The following is a 20,743-nucleotide window of genomic DNA, read 5'->3' as shown; positions in this document are numbered from 1 at the left end:
ACCTAATGCATCTATGTATCTTTGATTGGTCTGACATTAAAATAAATCCTTTTTTCTCAGATTCAGCATGAGGCAAAGCAGTATGATACAGGCTTTTGCCATTTAGAAAAAAAAAACTGTACATTAAACTGGACCAGCTTACTTGCATTCATTTTGAGATTTTGTATGACTCAGAGTATAGTTGTTATTTTAAAAGTAATTCACACAACAGATCTGTTTTTAATTGTACTGATAAATCTATAATTTAAAAATATGAATTGTTAAAAATGGTTATTTAATTCAACATACACAATTTGTCATTTAAATGTTTTTTGCTCAGAGACTTCAAACTAGATTTTATGTAGTTTGAATGCAAATGATAAGCATTCTGCTTCTAAGTAAATCAAACCCCACAAAGCCTGTTTTTTGAAAAATCAATAAAAAACATTGTTTTTCACAGAAACATTGTAAGCGTCCCCTTGGTAACTTGGTCCAAGTGCATAGGAAATTTCAGCATCAAGGCAGTGTGAGGCTGTGAGGAAAGCTCTATGGATTTACCTTGTTCAGCCCGTCTCAAATGTGAGCGCCTTCCACTCTGCGTGACACATCTTCGTGTTTATGACTGGCTCTCTCTGGAGATACCTCGCGACGACGTGTCCCCTCTCTGGTTCGTGCTATTTTCAGCGAAAGCGCGTCACGATGCCGTCCGGCAAACTTCATGTGGAGTGAAAGAAGAATTCGTTCACACCTGCGGGATTACAGCTCATGCGTTATCGCGAATTTAGACGGATACAGAACTTCAAAACGATGAATTCTACGAGCGCAGAACTACGCGATCTGTCTTGCTCGGCTGATGTCCTTGTTCATGTATGAGAGATTATTCGTTCATCGCCGACTGTCCGATAATCACTTCTCCACTCTCATCCCGCAGGTTTCCTCTTTTCATCTGAGCGTCCGTGTCAAATGGAAATCTGAAGTGCTCCACTTTCGCAGTTTCTCACCTTTCGTAGCAAAAAGGTAGGACTTCATTCGCTGTGCTTGACAAATGTGCCATGATGGTTAGAACCGTTGCGTTCACGCGAAGCCTTTTAAGTTTCAGTTTAGAGACTGGAGATAAATTAAGAGAGAGATGCCCGTTTTTATTAATGCAAACTCTTCGATCGCTGTCATGAGAAAGGCCTGATGATGTGATCTTACCGGTTGACACGTCAAGTCAGTGAAGCAGATCTTGTGGTTAGTCGTCTTGTCCGAAGCTCTATGAGGAAAAATATCTTGTAAGAGACGCTTATGACGGTGACCTACCGGTGACTTTGAATTGATTTAAGCGTGTCAATGTGATCTGTAGGAACGACAGTCGTGAAGAATTAAGGGTTCTAGTTCCGCTTCTTATCGATTCTTTTCTCATTATACGTTCTTTTTAGTACTTTTGTGTAAGAAATATTCGGAGGGGGAAAACATGCAATTCCTATTGCATTGTCCAGCAGTCGCTTTGCATGTCATTTCAGATTTCAACAGAACAGGTCTAACTTATCAGGAAAAATTAAATTCTTGCAAAGGTATGTTTACGTAGACTTATTTTTAAAGAGAATACAATCAAATAATTGGAAACAACTATGTATTAAGTGAAAGTAGCCTATTTAGTAGGCCTAACGTTTTTCCCATAAAATATTATAACAGTAAAAAAAAACTTGTCTATTTTTTTTTATTAAATCTAACGACTCCTAGTTGTCTTTATTTTAATTGAAATGTTTTTTGTTACTGTAAAAGAGACGGTTTAATTCAATAACCATTTGGTTTCGTAAGTGTTTTTAATTTAAAACCGAACCTGTAGATGAGAGTCATGCAGGTGGCAGACTGGACACAGCACGCTATTTGGTTTTGATTCACTAAAAGAACAGACTCCTATGATTCATTCTTTGGGTCTACACTGTTGTGCTTCAGCTGTAGATTCAGTATTAATAGTAAGCTAGTGCAGAAAACGGTCTCGTGCTATTTTAGTTTAGTAATGGTGGATGTTTTAATGTAGTAGTAAAAAACAGCTCATATGATTCATTCGTCAAATGTAAGATTCGTTCCTTTGGTAGCCTAATCAGACATCCATCATCAATCAATTAATCAATCAATACCGTGCATGTGCTTTTGATGAAAACCGGTTCATAGGAATCATTCCTTCTTGAATAAGTTGTTAATAAGAACACGGTTCACAAGCATAAAAACCTTTGACAAATTTGGTTGCTCATAGCCACTGGAAATGTTTCTAGACGCATTTCCGTGTTTGTTCTAAAATTAAGTCTGATTTCCCTCCTCTCTTCTTTACAGGCAGACAGTGCTTCACATTTTGAAAATGAAATGTGTGTGGGTTTTGACATTTGTCTCCGAATCACGTTCATAAATTTTCAATGTTGTGGCACAGTCTTGTATTATGAGGTTGAAGCTCCTTTAAAAGCACTATTGTGACTCTTGCTTTGATGTTTTTTGAAACGCTGACAGTCTTTGGAGCCGGTGGCAGTTCATGCTGAACAGCCACAAAAAGAAGAAACATAATAAGTGTCTCTCCCTATCTGAGTGTTAGACACTGATCCTGCTGAAATGATCAAGAGTCATCAGTCTGAGTTATCAGCTCATCCTCTTTGTTATTCACACGAGTCATTCAAAGCTTATGCCACTGTCATAATCCTCCCCCCCTTTTCAAACGCCTTTCTAGATCATTTAAGTTCACCCTTTCCCTTAGCCTACTGTTACCATTTCTTTTATGTTCAGAGTTACAGAACATGGAAAACCTGAATTACGAATTTTCAATTATATAGCTTATTCTGAAAATACATTTACCAATCATTCAACATTTATTTGTCACAGTCCTCTTTCTTCGTTTGTTCTTGCCCAGATCATGCCCATTCCCTCACTTGTAGTCGTCATTGTGAATATGTGATGAACAGCAAGTGTTTTCTGATGACAAAGTTTTGGATGCACTTTGAAATGTTTTGACAAGAACATTTATTGGTGTGGTGCTTGCCACTACACCTCTGAATTGTAACTCATTATCTTGGTGATTTGTTTTCCCTCTGCACATCATCAGCATGTACGTTTGGACTACATTATTTATTTTCTCAGACGGCGTCTTGTACAGAGAGAACTACCAGGGGAAGTTTCCCTTGTTTTTGTTAAGTTTTTTTGCTTCACTTAAAAGAGTGATCTAAAAATGTCAGGAGTTATGGCGACACAGGAGGAACTTTACTAAATTTATTCAAAGTTCAGATTGATGGTTCTGTATGCCATAATCTAATGTTTTAAATTAAACTAGATATGCATTTCCTGAAATAAATGCCAGTGGGTTAACAAGTTATGGAACTAGAACAAACCCCTTACTAGAATGTTTGATGAGTATCAAAACAGTGCCTTGCAAAGACTGTCATAAACAAATCTGTTTAGTTTCTTTGAGTCTAGCGAGTTCCTTAGGTATGGACCATATTATGTTGGTTATATAAATGTGTAATCTTATTTATCTCAGTCTGGCTTTTGATGTTTTTGCTGGCAATCCCACAGCCTGGGTTTGCCTCAGTCGTGATAGGATATATGAACTGGTAGTCAAGGGAAACGGCAAATACAGCTCTGAGCCCACAGAGTTGAAAAGCGGAGTCACGTACTCAGTCATCACAATCACTCTTGACTGGCAGCAGCCTCACCGCTGTGAGAAACATCTAGGTAATGGAACGTGTCGGCAGAGTTGTGCCTTTGATGAGCGTCTTTCTGTGCTTTCCCCTGGCCTTTAGACACATCCTGCTCTCTGGTGGTGAAAAACAGGCCCGTCACCCCCCTGTTCCTTTCCATCATCCACGCTCTGAGTTGAAAGAAAGGATGAGCAGACAGAAAGAGGCGCAAAGAATGAGGATAGAAAAGCAATTTGCTAACTCCATAAATCCAGCCACCTAGGGTACCTGACCCCAGAGATAGAAGCAGAAGGCCATTATTTAAACTCGGGTAACCAATGCTCTCCTATTAACATTGAAAGGCCTGGTGTCTGCTGGTTGTCTGCAGTGGCACATTTATGTGTTTTATTTACTGTTTTGCACCGCATGGCCTCATGCACACTGCTCCCGAAAACCAGCTCAGACTAAAACTCAGAAGGTGCCCTTAATATGGATTGATAAGGGGACATTGTTCATCTCTACCACTTGCAGCAAGATGTAGCGTAAAAAAATGCAAAGGTAATGCCCAAAGCCTGTTTTTTATTATTTTAAATGGTTTCTGTTGGAGAAAGAAATGCAAAACAAAACACACATTTTGTGGGGGTGGTATGGTGTAGTGGGTAACACTCTTGGCTGGTGATCAGAAGTATGTTGAATCGATCTCTGTATGGTGCAAGCCATGAGTTATCACCACTGGAACTCATATAAAGCTAAATCACTTTGGATAAAAGCATCTGCTAATTAACTATTTATTTTAAATGACTTTAATTGACTAAAAGAGAGTGAATGGTGACCACAGCTGACAAACATTTAAGGACAAAGTTGAATAAAGGGTGTTCGATCAGGTGACTGCGCTTGAATCCTGGTCACTCTTTCTCATTTATCTGCCCACTTGTTTATGGAGTTAGACACCACTGTCTCAGTTTTACAGATGTGTGCTCAGAGAAGATATCAGGCATCCAGCAAAGTCTATCAGCCTGACGCTTCTGTGGCTGAGTGAGAAACGGCTGTATTTCTTCATCCCTGTCATCCGCAGGTACATTGATGAATGTACCTTTGCTCTCCTGTTTTGTCAGACACGCTGGCACACCATGAGAGATGCAGTGTAAACCTCCTTAAATAAATATTTATGGTTTCTTTCTTGTTTTTATTTTTCTTACACTGACAAAGGACAGATGGAATATGGAACAGATAGTAGTTACAGTGACTATACACCTGAAGATGCTGACACGCGTATTGTTGGTGGTGGTGTTTTGACTGAACTTTTAATTGCATAAGTACATTAAAATTTAAAGTGTAATTAGTAGACTGGTTTTGGCTGCAATTTGTGCAGTCTGACTATTAGTTCTCCAGTTCAGAAATATTACCCAAGGAGTCCCATTGTCAAAATTGTTCCGGTGCACTGAAAACATCACAGAATGCACTATAAAAATGTAGGTATTGGCTACTCTGAAATAATCAGTACATATCAAACGATCTGTAATAACTGACAAAGCAATAATGACCACATAATAAAAACAGTTACTCACACTTTTGTGGTGAGACATTTTTGTCAGATCCAAGCTGCACAGCATGTCTCTTAGTTTCAGTCTTTCTGAAAATCCTGCAGCGAATTGTGCCTTGTTTGTAAATGAATCGTGGGAAAATTACAACGCTGTCCGAAACTTCATTAAAAACATTCATCCACTCTTTCCTAATGTTGGGATCAGAAGGAAGACAATGCAATGTTTTTTCTATCTTTTTATCTTCAGAGCATCTTTATCATTTGGTTTCTGTGTGCACCTGCATTTGATCTCTCGTTATTTACCTACTACATGTGTATTGGTGGGCGGGGCTAAACAGGCAGTGATGTAGAAGCAGGCGTTGATCATCTTCATGGGGAGGCTGTGTATAGCCACTATTATATCATAAAGTGGCACATTACACAACCTGTTGTTTTGGTAGATTGGCTTCAATATAAGCTGTTTTTAGACTAATGTGAAAGTTTTGAGTTCTGAAACTTACAGCACGTTTTTATAATAAAATGACCTCTTACATGTGAAAATCGAGGGAATTTTGATTTCTCAGTTCATGACCCCTTTATAAGCTGCCTTCTTGGTAGATAGTAAAACCTTGTTATTAACATCAAGCAAGAAATAAACATCCCTATATCGTTGACATTTAAAGATGAAGTTTAAATATCATATCAAAAATGGTTATGAAAGATTTGTGCTTGATTTTACTTCTGGATTGGTAAAAACTTTCTTTGGCAACTGTCAAGTGCCCAATCTCCTTCCCACTCCAGTCAATCATGATTTCTGTGAATAGGTTTGTGATTGAAATGTGGAATTCATTATAAGGAGGTATACAGAACATGCAGCTGCTTTAGAAATGGATTTAAAAGACTCTTTTCAAAGCCGTGGGGTGCATTTTCCCCAAAGAAAGGTTGTTTGGACTCAAGATCGAATGATGGACTGCATCATGATTGGAAAAAATAGTTTAATTGATGAAATATATGAGGGATCCAGAAAGAAAATGCTTTAGAGACCCGGTATAGACAGTCGCTTTCAGTCGGAACTCGGTTTGGTAATATCTTTGGTTTGGTAATTCACTTTTTTCTCGGGTCAATACAGGAGTTAGGATATTGTTTATCAAAGCCAGACATTCTATGTCCACAGGCCTAACGTCGCTTTATGATTTATCAAGCTGAAAAGGTCATTCTGTCCCACTGTAATTAATTCTGTCTGATTTTATTTGGAGTCTGCATTGGAGAATGTTCTTTATTAGTGGTGCATTTCATTAAATTTTTTTTTTTTTTTTTTTTGGCTGGGCTGAGAGGGGAGAGGCGGCATTCATTAAAAGGGAATGGTTTCAGATCATTTCCTATCAAGATGTTGTTCATTCTTTGATTTGGAGGACCGATAGACCTCTACAGGCATGAAGTTATTCTTTCTTCTTTAATTAGTATGTACAAAACCTTTTGTTCAGAGGCAACTTGTCTGCCACAGTCTTAAACCTAGCAGTTTTCTCCGCATCAGTTGTGACAGCATCGGCAAGCATCGTTTTGAGAATTAATGCATGCTTATATATAGTTGTACAGTTTTAATTCAGCTGTGACTCTTTACAGCATTTGATCTTCATAACAAAAATTACCATTTATAACCATTACAAGAAACTGGGGGCAGAATATTTTACTTTTGCCTGCAGCATCTGATTCTTGTCTTTGTTATTGGTGGGTTATTAATGCAGTCCATTTGCTTGCCATCTCTCTGGGGCGCTGTGATACTTAAAACACTGTTCAAATTGTTCCTTCACATTTTATATAAAATTTCATCACTGTTCTGCAGTACTAAAGACACAAAAGGGGAATCAATTATAGCTGCAGGTGAAATTTCATTTGACTCGTTAAAATCTTTGGCAAGATGTCTGTAAAAGAACTGAATTTAAACTGTTGTTATTATTATTATTGTTGTTGTTGTTATTAGCTAATAATAGCAGTAGTAATAATAATAGATAAAGTTATTTATGCTAAAACACATGATTATTGCTATAAATAAGATTAATAATAATAAAAAGCATATTATCATTCTTCACTTTTAAATGTTATTATTTTTATTATTGCTTTTATTTTAATAATACTAATAATGTTAGCATTATAAACATTTTATTTTTACTTTTATTAATAAATAATAATAATCATCATCATCATCATAATCATAATGTTACTTTTTTTTACACTTTTGAAGTTTTTTTTTTTATTTCTTTATATATTAAATTCATACTTACAGCTGATATATTCAATTCAAGTTTATTTTTATAGTGCTTTTCAATTTAAAATTAAATAGATCCGATTGAAGGTTGATTTTGTTATGTCTGTTAACAGTCCTTCCTCATTTATCATAAATATCCTCATAATTTTCTGCTTTTTGATCCCATCTGTTGCTTCATTTTGAGAGCACTGATGACTGTTAAATGTTATGTTCCTATGGAAACGATGAGCTCACATAGGTCCAAACGTATCCCTCAGGCTAATCTAACTGTCTGAGAAATTATTAGATTGTCATCTTTCCAGATAGCGTTCTTGTTAAAACTATTGTATCTAACGGGCCACGACGACTTGACCTTCTCCCTTATCTAACCCAAAGTTTTCAATTCTAAACAGCCTGCAAGCTGTTCAACAGACCAGATCCAAAATGATTCAGTTGTGTGATTGTGTCAAAGCATGACCTTTTTTGCCTGGATTGGCTTTGACCTTTTTGAAAATCCACGAATGATCGAGGATGGTTTAAAACCAGCCACCTCAATGACACGTGCTAAAGCCCTCCTCTTCCCCGCTAGTTTCGCACCCAATATCTGATTTAACACTGTTGAGGTCACAGCGCTAATAGCGCGAAGGGTGGCTTTGTGATTTCCACAGCCTGTGGCGCTCCAGAGAAGCCGGAGATTTGAAACAATCTGCTGCCTCCTGTCTGCTGAGACACTGGCATAAGAAAGGGAGCAGGAAGTATATGCTAATCATGCCTTTTCCTCTTTATTTTTAGAGCTGATCTCCTCTGAGTGCTCTTTCTCCCTTTCCTGATCTGTTTAGATGAGGATCAGATGAGTCATTGGAAGGCGAATGAATGTTAACCTGGCATAAATCTACACTAGGCATAATCTTGCGAGCTATACAAGATGTGTTTTGCCTCCAGAGGACAAACTCTGATTTGTAATGTCCTCTGTGAAAGGCTCAATTTTTATGGCAGTAGGCAAAGTGTCTCTAATGTAGTGTTAGCATGCCTTTGACGTTACATGATTCAGTTAAACAGTATTAAGTTACTTGCGCTAACCAGGTCTTACTGCTGAGATGCTATAGGCAAAAAGTGTCTGTGCCCATTTGATCTTTTTTAATGTTTGCTCACATTGTGTTTTTCTTTTTATAGCCCATATATAGCAGTGACATTAAACATGCCATTTTTATGAAGACGATCCCTGCTTACGCTTCACATCTGTGACAGAGGTGTCAGATTTAAGAATGCCGCATAGTTGTATAATCCACTTACTGTAATCTTGTTAAAACTGGCACAGTATTTGGGTTGTCGGCAAATTTGTACACTAAAACAGATCCTCTTGAAATTATTGTCTCACATTCAATTAACAGTAGTTAAAACCACTAGTCCAGATTGGAAGAAATTCTTTTTTTTTTCTTAAACACAGTCATAGTTGCAAAATTATTTGGTTATTTGAATCTTGAATGTGCTTAGTCCTCATTAGGACTGGAACAGATATAGGTTTGATCTGTTTAACCCATGCTGTTGATGGTGTTAATTAGATTCAGAACCGGTTGGTAAGTGCACTAAATGAATATTTATGTGGAGGGAATTTATTAACTAAGCCTTGGCAAACATCATCTACATGATTCACTCTACACGATTGACCGTCAAAAACATTGCTCTCATTCCAAGTGTCAGATAAAATTGATGGCGTCTGCATATTAAACCTGGATAGAGAGTGTCTCCCCAAGATAATCAAGTCCCAATCACAATTATTCCAATAAGTTCAATATCCATTACATTTCCTTGTCTGTTATTATCGCCTTGCCTCTTCAAGCAGATCTGATCATCATCTGATATTGTGTGTAACAGTTTTCCCCGTCAATTGAAGTTTCATTTGCTGTTTCATGGCCTTCCAGCTTGACATCCTCAATCCTTGAGCTGAATTTAAATGCAAATGACTCTCATAAATGACATGTTTCCCCATTAGAGTTGGTTTTATTGGAGGATTGACACCGGGGCGTCTGATGCTTAAGCTGTAATAGATGGCAAAAATGTTGGTGCAAAAGCACTACATTCAACAATCCTTCAATGTTTGTGCACAGCAGGTATTTTTTTTTTGATGCTATAATGGCTGGCTTATTCCCATACTGCATTCCCTCTGCTCCCATCACATCAGTGTTTGATTGAGCCTCAACTTCAAAAGTTATCTTCAGGCCGTCAGCAGCATATCCAGCGCTTTTCTTACATTAATACTCTATATAGAGACTTAACAGAGCTTGTTCCATGTAACTCTCAAATGCAGACCAGATTTAGATTTAAATAAGTCAGTGAAGCTTTTTTTGTGTGTGTGTGTTCATGCATAGTTGCCATTTGACTCTAAAGGACTTGTATCTGTAATTTAGCTTAAATATTTGTAACTGGCCAGGTGTGTGCCAGAGGTATTGAGTCTTCAGTGCTGGCAGCATCCAAAGAGGCAGTGAGTTTAGAAACTTGGAATATCCTCCAAAGACCAGCTCACAGGAGACACTCTGAATCATACTATTAATGGAATGTCCTTAAATGGACTTCAAATGGTTTTTGTGGAATCTGCTTTAAGGTGATATGTGGTTTTAAAGGAAGGAAGTTTTGCTGACCTGTGCTATGGTCTAATAGAGCAACATTCATTGAGGAAGGTTCAATGAAACGTGTTTGGTTGAATAAACAGGCCCGTAACCAAATAACAATAAGTCATTAACCACAAATGCCCCTTTTACCTTCATTTATTCTGCTTTGATGCATCTGGGGATATTTTCACAGATCAGCTCAATTAAATGTATAAATTTGTGTTTCAATTAGCATGCATGGATGGCTTTATTATCCTTGAGTACGCTGGTTAGCATAGAGGTGAATATGACTGATTAACGAGTGCATTCTAATAATTAACTCAACACAGAGGCTTTGAAATTACCAATATGCCCCTAGCTAAGCGTAATGAATTAAACATAATCCATAGCTTCCAGACACAGTTTATCATTTTCCCCTACTATTGTCTGACTCAGTCCGAAAATCCATTTTATGCAACCCAAAATGTGATCGAACTGGCTGAAATAACAAAGGGATGTTTATGACTGTTGTTGGTGTTCCTATGTTATTTTTTTACCCTACTTAAAAAAAAAAAAAAAAAATTGTTTTTTTAAATAATTAAGAATTAAGAAATGTCTCTTATTCTCATACCAAGGCTGCATTTTTTTTATCAACAACGCAATGAAAACTGTAATATTATGCTTTATTTATTTATCTTTGGAAATTAAAAAAATGTTTTGTACTTGGATATATTTTAAAATGTAATGTATTCCTGTGGTGGCAAGATTGAATTTTAGCAGTGATTTCTGCAGTTTTCAGTGTGTCAAATAGAGAGTCAAAAGTCTAACCTTGCTTGCTTTCCCCAAACGTTTGAATCATAGTACATCATGATTTCATCTGTTTTCAACATGCATACTAATGCATATTTCTTGACCTCCAAATCAGCATATGAAGGATTATGTTACACTAAAACTGGAGTAATGGCTGCTGAAAATTCAGCTTTGCCATTACAGGAATAAGTTGCATTTTAAAATATATTAAAATAGAAAGTGATACATTTAAGTTGTACTATTTCAGAATAGTACAGTATTTTTGATCAAATAAATGCAGCCTTAATGAATATAAAAGACTTAATTATGTTTTTTTTTTTGTTTTGTTTTTTTTATTTCAAACTTTTGACCGGTAGTGTAAATGTCACATTTGCTGGTTAAGGAAATACAATTCACATCAGTGTCATTAAAGTCTACACTTTAAGGTGTCCTTATACTGCTGATACAGTTTATCCTATTAATCAATCTGAAATGGACTGTAGTCTCACACCAGCGAAATCCTGAATGATTTATATCAAAAGAACCACATCTGGATCACTGAAGTGGCTCTGTAATTGCAACGTCAGTGATCACAGATATCAAGGCAAGTGGTATCGATCGAACGCTGTCAAGCAAACGTTCCAGTCCTCAAACCCAGGATCAGTTCGATATCTGTCTAATAAGAGCTCGGGATCTGGAAAATGTGAAGGGTGATAGCATGAAAAGAGGCGAGTGAAGCCCATTTGACCTTTTTTTTTACCCCATTAGACGCATGATTCCAAAACAACACTGACCCATGTTTGACATGCTCATACCCAACCGTAGACACAAATAATTGTTTCTGTTAAGTTTTGATATGGTTGACATTTTTCTAAAGGAGGTCGCTTGTGGTTTTGCTTGCTCTTTATCAAGACCCTGTGGTGATTCACAGGGACCAGAGAGGAGGGTGTAGTTCTCCCTATTCTACTCTTTGCTCGGCGAGTAATGAGTCCTCAGGTCATATTAGCTAATTAAACCTGACATCACACCACAATTTGCTCTCTCTGACTGCTTCCTGCTGGCCTCCATGAACTCACTGGCCACTTTTCACATAGAATTAGCTAGTTGTACATCTACTGTAAGAAAAAACAGCATAGTATGTAACTTGAGTATAAAGTACTTCAGTGAACTCTAAAGGGTGCTTGTTAAGTCACTTTGAAATACAAACATGTGTACTTTTAATCACAATGTGTACACTGTAAAAACAAACACAAATATAAAAAAGAAAGGTGTAAAAAGAAAATCACAGTAATCAAGAAAATACTAATTCAGTCTACTTCAAAATGTCATGTTCAATTTAATGCCCTGTCCACAAGAACAAAGTTGTTTGCAAAAACGTAGCATTTTCTATGCGGTTTGGCCGTTCATTCACATGCAAAAGCTGCACCAGGTCACTGAAACCGAACACCAGGTCACTGAAAATTTTTAAGGCTTCTGATTGGTCAACATGGCTTTATGGTTGAGATTATATCACAACCTGATGTCTTGGCATGCTCTTGACATTGCTTTATAGCATGCGTTTTTATGTGGACAGAGTTTTTTTTTTCAACGGAAGAACGAAAAAAACCCCGTGTACGTGTGGACATGGCCTATATCCTACACCAGTTTTTCCGGTGTATCATTTAGATATGTGTGCTTTTAAAGAGCAGTTCACTGAAAAAAATGAAAAATTCTGTAATTTACTCAGTCTTTTCATTCCAGACCTGTATGACTTTCTTTTGTAGAACACTTCAGTGGAAGTCATTTGAGTCCTTTTGTTTTTGGACGCCATTGACTTTCATTGTGACTTTCAACTTGGAACATTCATTAATATGTCATCTTTTATTATTTTTGTTAATTGCTTAGGGGTTGAAGTTGTTTTAAATACTTTTGCAGCAATATATGGTTAGCGAACATCCTAGTGCCACCTGGACTGCTGAGAAAGACATTTAGATGCATATGTAAATATGTGCTGTGCGCTTTCCTCTCAGTAACTAAATAAACACACAAAATTACAGCGACGAGAAAGCATCCGATCATACCGATGTGGATATATTTACATCAACTCTGCAATTTGGCACTCTAGTCGAGTCACCTCACATTATTATTTATATAGTGTTTTATAGAACAGATTGCTTCAAAGCAAGCAGCTTTCATTTAATCAAAAAGGGCAGGATCAATGGTAGTTTGGAGGTGTTCACCAGCTGGAGCAAATTTTTCTAGAAAAGTTCACTTGGGCAGCTGTTTTGAACTGCCGGAATGAACTCCAGATTAACTTTTTGACCTGATTTTGTTCGAAATTATGTCATAAATTCATTTTCTGATTGACGTGCATTTTGGTGAAAAAAAATTACATTGAGTTTTGGTTGAACTATACCTTTAAGATGCCAATGTGTGCACTCTTTAGGGTTAGATAAGGTCCAAAGATCTAGTTCTGAGGAAACATTCCCACAACTACAAGCTATTATTTTACTGCTGTAGTTTCATTTAACAACACATTAAGCTAGTGTGCTAGAAGTGTGCTTTGTTGTGCTAGATGCTTCCAGACCTTTCAAACCTCTTGGTGAGCCGTCTGAGGCTGAGACTAGGATGAAGTCTGACTGCAGAGTCTTAGTCTTGCTCACAGAATAGGAGCAGATTTCTGTGTTTGGGTTTTCCTTTCTCCACAGTCTCCAAAGACGTAGATTTGTTGGAGCGCGTGCTCTGACTTTAGTCCATGTAATTTCTCCGCAGCAGGAGGTATGCTCCATGTGGTGCCAGACGAGGCTGAACCTCCATGACTCTTTGGGGGAGATGTGTTTTTTGTGAAGAGTCATGCCAAGCTCTTGTGTGATATTCTCTTGTTGACGAATCGTGCTTTGTTATCATTAAATCATGTTGTCATTGCTTGCTCCTTTATGAAGCTTAAGGGTGTGAATCCGGTTTCATTATTGAGAGAAATCTGTGCGTGCTCTCAGGCTGCTTTCTCTCTTTTCTTAGGGAGGCCTTCATGTGTCAGATCTGCTTGAATTGCTTTACTTGTTTCAGGTGAAGCGTGACTGGGAGAATTTGAGTTTTATCTGGGAATGCTTAGACAGCCAAACAGCAAAGAGGAGGACAGATTTAGGAAGGATTGCAGTCACCAACCATTATGTCAACTATAGAAATGCAGAACAGAACCAGCATATGCTTTTATAGACACTCATTGGTAACACTTTACAGTAAGGTTCTATTGGTTAGCTGCAAAGCATTAATTAATTTCAGATTTTTAGTGGTCCTGCTGTGTAATAATAATAATATAAAAATATATATTGTTATGAGTGTTCAATGTACATTGTCTGATTATTTATATGCAAATATTTTTAAATTTAAACATGCACCCAATATGTGCATTGTATCAAAATAATTAATTCAAATGCTAGTGCATGGCAGTTATGAAAACTTAATATAAAGTGTTTCACTTTGGTTAATAATAACTACTAACAAATTCAAGTTGTAGGAATTGACATTGTATTATAGTGGTTGTGTTGTAGTGGAGTAGTGTTATTTTTTTATAATTTGACATAGATCAGTAAATGCTGTAGAAATGGTCCAATGTCATGGTTAATCATAACAACAAATTGTGACACTATATTACTGATGCAACATCTTAAAGAAATGTCCATTGTTCAGTACAAGTTAACTTCAGTCCTTAGCATTTCATATTATCAATTACTATAGAATATAATTTTGTTTTGCACCATATGTATTTTTAACTGTAGTCATAAAACGTATAATATTATTCTTGTTAACATTTGCAAGATTATCCACAGTTTTCTCATGAAATCTTAACTTTGCATGATGATATATTGCTGGTAAAGCTTAAAAACCTGGTAAACTGGTCTTTACCTGACACAAAAGTACATTTATCAAATACTAAAACTTTAGCTAAAGTACAAGCTTCACAGTTTAGCCTGTAAACTCACTGTAACAGTGGAATTTGCCTTTCAAAAGAGCAAGAGAAAAGTCGAAAGTGTTTTCCATGGTAATTGTTATTGTGCATTGAATGCTGTCAGTTGTATTGAACCTGGAACATTCCTTTAATACAGCACTCAGAGACATGGTCATTGGAAACTATTGATCTAACAAAACAACCTCATCAGTGTACTCTGACAAATAGGTTTATTAAGATGCTCTGTGCCTGCCAGCATTTAAGAGTCCATTAAACAGCATATACTTGTATTGGCATATCACATTCATCTCTTTTACTGTCAAATTAAGACAAAAACTGTGCCTTTTGATGCGAGTCCTTGATAAATAATGTAAATGTTAATTGCCGTGGCCTCATAAAATAAGATTTTGTTTTACTCAGGGTAATCCGGTTTGTTTATACACCAGTGAAGGTAGTGGTGGTTTGATAAAGCAGCAAGTCATTACATTACAGTAATAGAATTTCATTTAATTTTCTGTAGGATAGAATTCACATGAGCATGCATTGTGTATTTTAATAGAAATTTACAGTATTTAAAGGTCTTCAAGGTGTTTAAGGTGTTTTCTCTTTTGGTAAAAAAAAGCAGGTCAGCAAAGTTTGTATTTTAACAGAAAGAGGTTGAAAAGCTTTTCGCGTGTTATCTTTTTAAAAGTTTATCAAGTTTTCAACTATAGCTGTAATATTGTCTGTGACTTCCTCCATAATGCAGTTTGCCAGTGCAATACTAATCAATACTGAGGAGAAATATAATTTATTTACAGGAACATTGTTTTGAGGAGTCATCACTCACAGCCCAAGAATAATACCCTGTAATTTCGCCTTCAGAAAGGTAGAGCTCATTATGTCAGAAGAAATGGGGGGAAACAGTGTCATGGTCACCGCTTCACCAAGCCTGAAGAAATCAGACAAAGTGAGAAAGCTTCATTCATTTTAGTTGAAAGATAAACTACAATGACAGAAAATATAGTTTTTTTCAGTATCCTGACAAAAATACTGTGGCTGCTCATGTGCATCCTACCTTTGAGGTGTACTGTGGAGCTGAAGGTTTTGGAGCAGGTGTTGTTTTTTGATCAAGGAATGAGGTTGGAGAGTAAGGCACTCCCTCTGCATGTGGGTGATAAGTGCATACTGCTGGAAATGAGATAGAAAGGGCCATAAATTGGATGCATATGAAGAGAGAAGGAGAATGATAGATGGAAGTGTGCATTAGAATGCTTCGGAACAACGTACAGTAAGTGTAAATGTATTTATTTATTAAAAAGATTAGGAACAAGGCAATTTTTTTTGTGGTAATCAACATTATGTCATAAATGCGGTCGACTCAGCTTAACTTACATTGAATCCAGCATTGAATCAATTTAAGCTAGTCCTTTCTCTTGCAGTTCTTCTAGTGGACATTTTATTCAGCACTTCTTTTTGGTAATTCGAGGCAAAAATATAACCCTTTAAAAGGTTTTTATGGCATCTCATCATTTTAATACAAGGAGTATTTGAATTAGAGAAGGCGTCACGTGCTCTTCTCTTTTCAGGGGAGTGCTCTCTGCAACACCAAAGCCATTTGTCCCCGCTCTGCCTCCGTTTCTCATCACCAAAACCTTTTATTGAGTGCAGTGAAATGAATATAGGCAGGAAATGTTGGTGGGATTTTAATAGAGTGGGCAGGAATTTCTGCATTGGTTCTGACAACTTCACAACACGCTTTTAAGATTACTCTAGCTGTGTGTAGCATGGAAATGTTGCAAATATGTTTTCCTCTTTCTCTTTCTTTTGCTTACAGAAATACTTTGTATCTTTTTGCTCTTGCCTGAAGTTAAAAGAAGTTTGCGGCTCGGTTATTAAACGTAACCAAAATGACAGGCAGTTGACAGATTCAGAGAGAGGCAGAGAGAGAGAGAGCCTTTGAGAGAGTGTCTGGTGGTGACTAGAGGAAGACCCCTTCACTCATTTCCTGTGATGTACTGAAAATGATTTACAGGCTTTATTGGTCTTTGATTTGAGATATAGGCTTTCATCAAATATGGATGCCATTCCTTAGCAATCGTAAATTGGATTTATGATTAAGAATGGGAAAGTTATCACCATCTGTCCTCAGAAAGTGACATTAAGACTGAAATCCTTTTAATACATATTGGGAAATGAGGATTGCTATTAATGAATTACTCTGTAATATGTAAGGGTGGAATTACTGTAAGTAAGATTAGACATTCCAGCTGCCAGAGTTTTGCATTTGTGGCTTTTATTCTCCATCTCCAGAGAAGAGATTTTAGAAAGAAAGAAAAACTCAGTAGTGTAACATAGTCAGAATACATTGCTCCTAATGGCTCCTTAAAAAATAAATATATATTTTTTTTGTCACTGAGGTGCATTTTTTCAGGATGTTGATGAGTTGAAACATATAAACATGGTAGATTATCTTGGTTTACAAAACTTGGTTTGAAAAACAGTTTTCGGCATAAGAAATTATTCTTGAGCACCAAATCAACATATTGGAATTATTTGTGAAGGATAATGTAACAACAACGGAGTAATGGGTGCTGAATAGTGGTCGACCAATATTAGTTTTTGGACAGCCGATGCTGAGATTTGAAAAATGACAAATATCAGTTGATATATCGGCCTTGGCGATATATCGGTCAACCACTAGTGCTGAATATTTTTTATCAAATAAATGCAGCCTTGGGCATAAGAGACTTTCAAAAACATTAAAAAAAATCTTAATTATTTCAAATGTTGTCCTGTAGTGTTTGTTTAGGAGCATACTGCATTCATAAGGCGGCAGAAAAGAGTTGGTGGTTATTTGGATGCATGTTGTATGAACAGTAGTGCCATACAAGAATGTCAGCAATACAGTTGTCAAATGAACAGGTCAATAAACACTTTATTATTATTATTATTATTATTATTATTATTATTATTATTATTATTATTATTATTATTATTATTATTAATAATACATTTTATTTATTGTATTTATTTATTAGAAATGACTGTATCCAACAAGACAATTTCAAAATAATATACTAAAACTATTGACTAATTTAAATGATATAAATGTTATGCTGTGTCCTTTTTTTTTCATTTAGATTTAGTGTTTTTATAATCATTATTGCTAGACAATTGAATATCACATGCAGCAGCATTTTAAACTGAATTTAAACATTTAAACATTTTTTTAGGTGAAATAATTGAATACTTTGATTCTGTAATTATTCTCGATTAGCATAAAAAAAAGCATTATTCACATTTTGATTCACTTAGCATGTCAGTTATAAGTTTCTGTTCTTTGTAAATCTGATGATTGTTCTTTAAAGGACAAGCTGCCCTTGTGATTATTCAGGCTTCCCATGTTCCCTAACAGCATCCCCACCCCATGGTGTCTTTTTCTCTGCAGGCAGTGCACTCAATGCCCTCTTTCTGTGAAAAACAGCTATTTTGAAAGGATGCCTGTGTGCTCTTGTATTCTTCTTTGCTCTGCAGACTAACTGTCTGTCTCCTTATAAAGCGGAATGATGCACAGACCGCCTCACATGGGCGGCACTCACACTTGACCTGCACACCCTCGACTCAATCAGAAAATTCATGAGCCCTGTCCACTCAATCAAAAACTATTAGGCCAACACTCCAGTGGCTAATGGCCTGTCATCATTGTAACTGGCTACACTAAGTCACTCATCTACAGAAAAAAAAAATATCTAAAGTGAATTTACAGAGTTAAATCGCTGTCTGGAGCACTTGCAGTTTAGAAAAATAAAAAAGAAATGGCCAACTGGGCTTGTGCTTAATACGATACATCTGCTAATCAATTCAATTCAATTCAAGTTTATTTGTATAGCGATTTTTACAATACAAATGGTTACAAAAGCAACTTTACAGAAAATTATGTTTCTACAATATTTAGTAGTAGCTAGTAGTTTGTGCACGTTTGACAGGATTTTAGAAAAATAAAAATAATAATAATAATAATACAAGACGTAGTCAGCTAGATGATGAACTATCAATATTATTAATTAATAGTAATTATATGATGCAGTCACACATGTAGCAATAATTGTTAGTTCTGTTTGTTGATTCAAGGTTAGGATCATCTGGGGTCCTCTGAGGGTCAGCATCATCTCTTCTCAGGTGTTCTGGATCCAGACTGGAGCTTGTGTAAATCCTAGTTACCACGGGATGTTAATCCCGTGGCAAAACATAGAAACAAAATAGAGACATCATTAGCATAGCTGCTGATCCAACAAAGTAAAATTAGTTTAACCCAAGCTAAAGAATAAAAATGCAGATGCAACTACACTCACAATTTAAGAGATACATTATTCGAATGCTTGGCGAAAGAGATGCGTTTTTAATCTAGATTTAAACAGAGAGAGTGTGTCTGAACCCCGAACATTATCAGGAAGGCTATTCCAGAGTTTGGGAGCCAAATGTGAAAAAGCTCTACCTCCTTTAGTGGACTTTGCTATCCTAGGAACTACCAAAAGTCCAGCGTTTTGTGACCTTAGGGTGCGTGATGGGTTGTAGCGTGGTAGAAGGCTAGTTAGGTACGCAGGAGCTAAACCATTTAGGGCCTTATAGGTAAGTAATGATAATTTGTAACTGATACGGAACTTAATAGGTAGCCATTGCAGAGACTGTAAAATTGGGGTAATATGATCATATTTTCTTGACCTGGTAAGGACTCTAGCTGCTGCATTTTGGACTACCTGTAGCTTGTTTATTGACGAAGCAGGACAACCACCTAGAAGTGCATTACAATAGTCCAGTCTAGAGGTCATGAATGCATGAACTAGCTTTTCTGCATCAGAAACAGATAACATGTTTCGTAGCTTGGCAATGTTTCTAAGATGGAAGAATGCAGTTTTTGTAACATTGGAAATATGCTTTTCAAAAGACAAATTGCTGTCCAATATAACACCCAGATTTCTGACTGTAGAGGAAGTAACAGTACATCCGTCTAGTTGCAGATTGTAATCTACAAGATTCTGTGTGGTGTTTTTTGGTCCAATAATTAATATCTCTGTCTTATCCGAATTTAATTGGAGAAAATTATTTGTCATCCAATCTTTTACATTTTTAACACACTCTGTTAGCTTAGATAATTGGGAAGTTTCATCTGGTCTCGTTGAGATATATAGCTGAGTATCATCAGCATAACAGTGGAAGCTAATTCCGTATTTTCTAATAATATTACCAAGGGGCAACATGTATATTGAAAATAGAAGGGGACCTAGGACGGATCCTTGTGGCACTCCATATTTTACTGATGATAAATGAGATGACACCCCATTTAAGTAAACAAAATGGTAGCGATCGGACAGGTAGGATCTAAACCATCTTAGAGCCTGCCCTTGAATACCTGTATAGTTTTGTAATCGATCTATGAGTATGTCATGATCTATGGTGTCGAACGCAGCACTAAGATCAAGTAAGACTAGAAATGAGATGCAGCCTTGATCTGACGCAAGAAGCAGGTCATTTGTAATTTTAACAAGTGCAGTTTCTGTGCTATGGTGGGGCCTAAAACCTGACTGAAATTCTTCATACAGATCATTTTTATGCAGGAAGGTGCTCAATTGAGCAGACACAACTTTTTCTAAAATTTTAGACATAAATGGAAGATTTGAAATAGGCCTATAATTTGCCAGTACACTAGGATCTAGTTTTGGTTTCTTAATAAGAGGCTTAATAACCGCCAGCTTGAATGGTTTTGGGACGTGACCTAAAGATAACGACGAGTTAATGATATTGAGAAGCGGTTCTTCGGCTACAGGTAACAGCTCTTTTAGTAATTTAGTGGGTACAGGATCTAATAAACATGTTGTTGGTTTAGATACAGTGATAAGTTTATTTAGCTCTTCCTGTCCTATATTTGTAAAGCCCAGCAGTTTATCTTTGGGTGCGATGGATGAAACTGAAGTGTTAGACGCTGTAGAATCTACATTCGCTATTGTATTTCTAATGTTATCTATTTTATCAGTGAAGAAATTCATAAAGTCATTACTATTTAAC

General features: G+C 36.5%; 1 protein-coding gene across 1 annotated transcript in view; it reads left to right on the top strand.

Moving 5' to 3' along the window:
• The first annotated feature begins 46 nt into the window (after positions 1 to 46).
• The window catches only part of LOC132113726 (dystrophin-related protein 2-like), a 115,794-nt gene continuing 95,097 nt past the window's right edge, over positions 47 to 20,743 (top strand). The window contains exon 1 of the mRNA XM_059521668.1: positions 47 to 996. The gene's annotated coding sequence lies outside the window, so the exon portion shown is untranslated. The remainder of the gene's footprint in view (positions 997 to 20,743) is intronic.

This window comes from Carassius carassius, chromosome 33 (assembly GCF_963082965.1).
Source record: "Carassius carassius chromosome 33, fCarCar2.1, whole genome shotgun sequence".
In the NCBI taxonomy this organism is placed as follows: Eukaryota; Metazoa; Chordata; class Actinopteri; order Cypriniformes; family Cyprinidae; genus Carassius; species Carassius carassius.
Note: the sequence above shows the minus strand (reverse complement) of the source record. Positions and strands in the feature narration are given on the sequence as shown.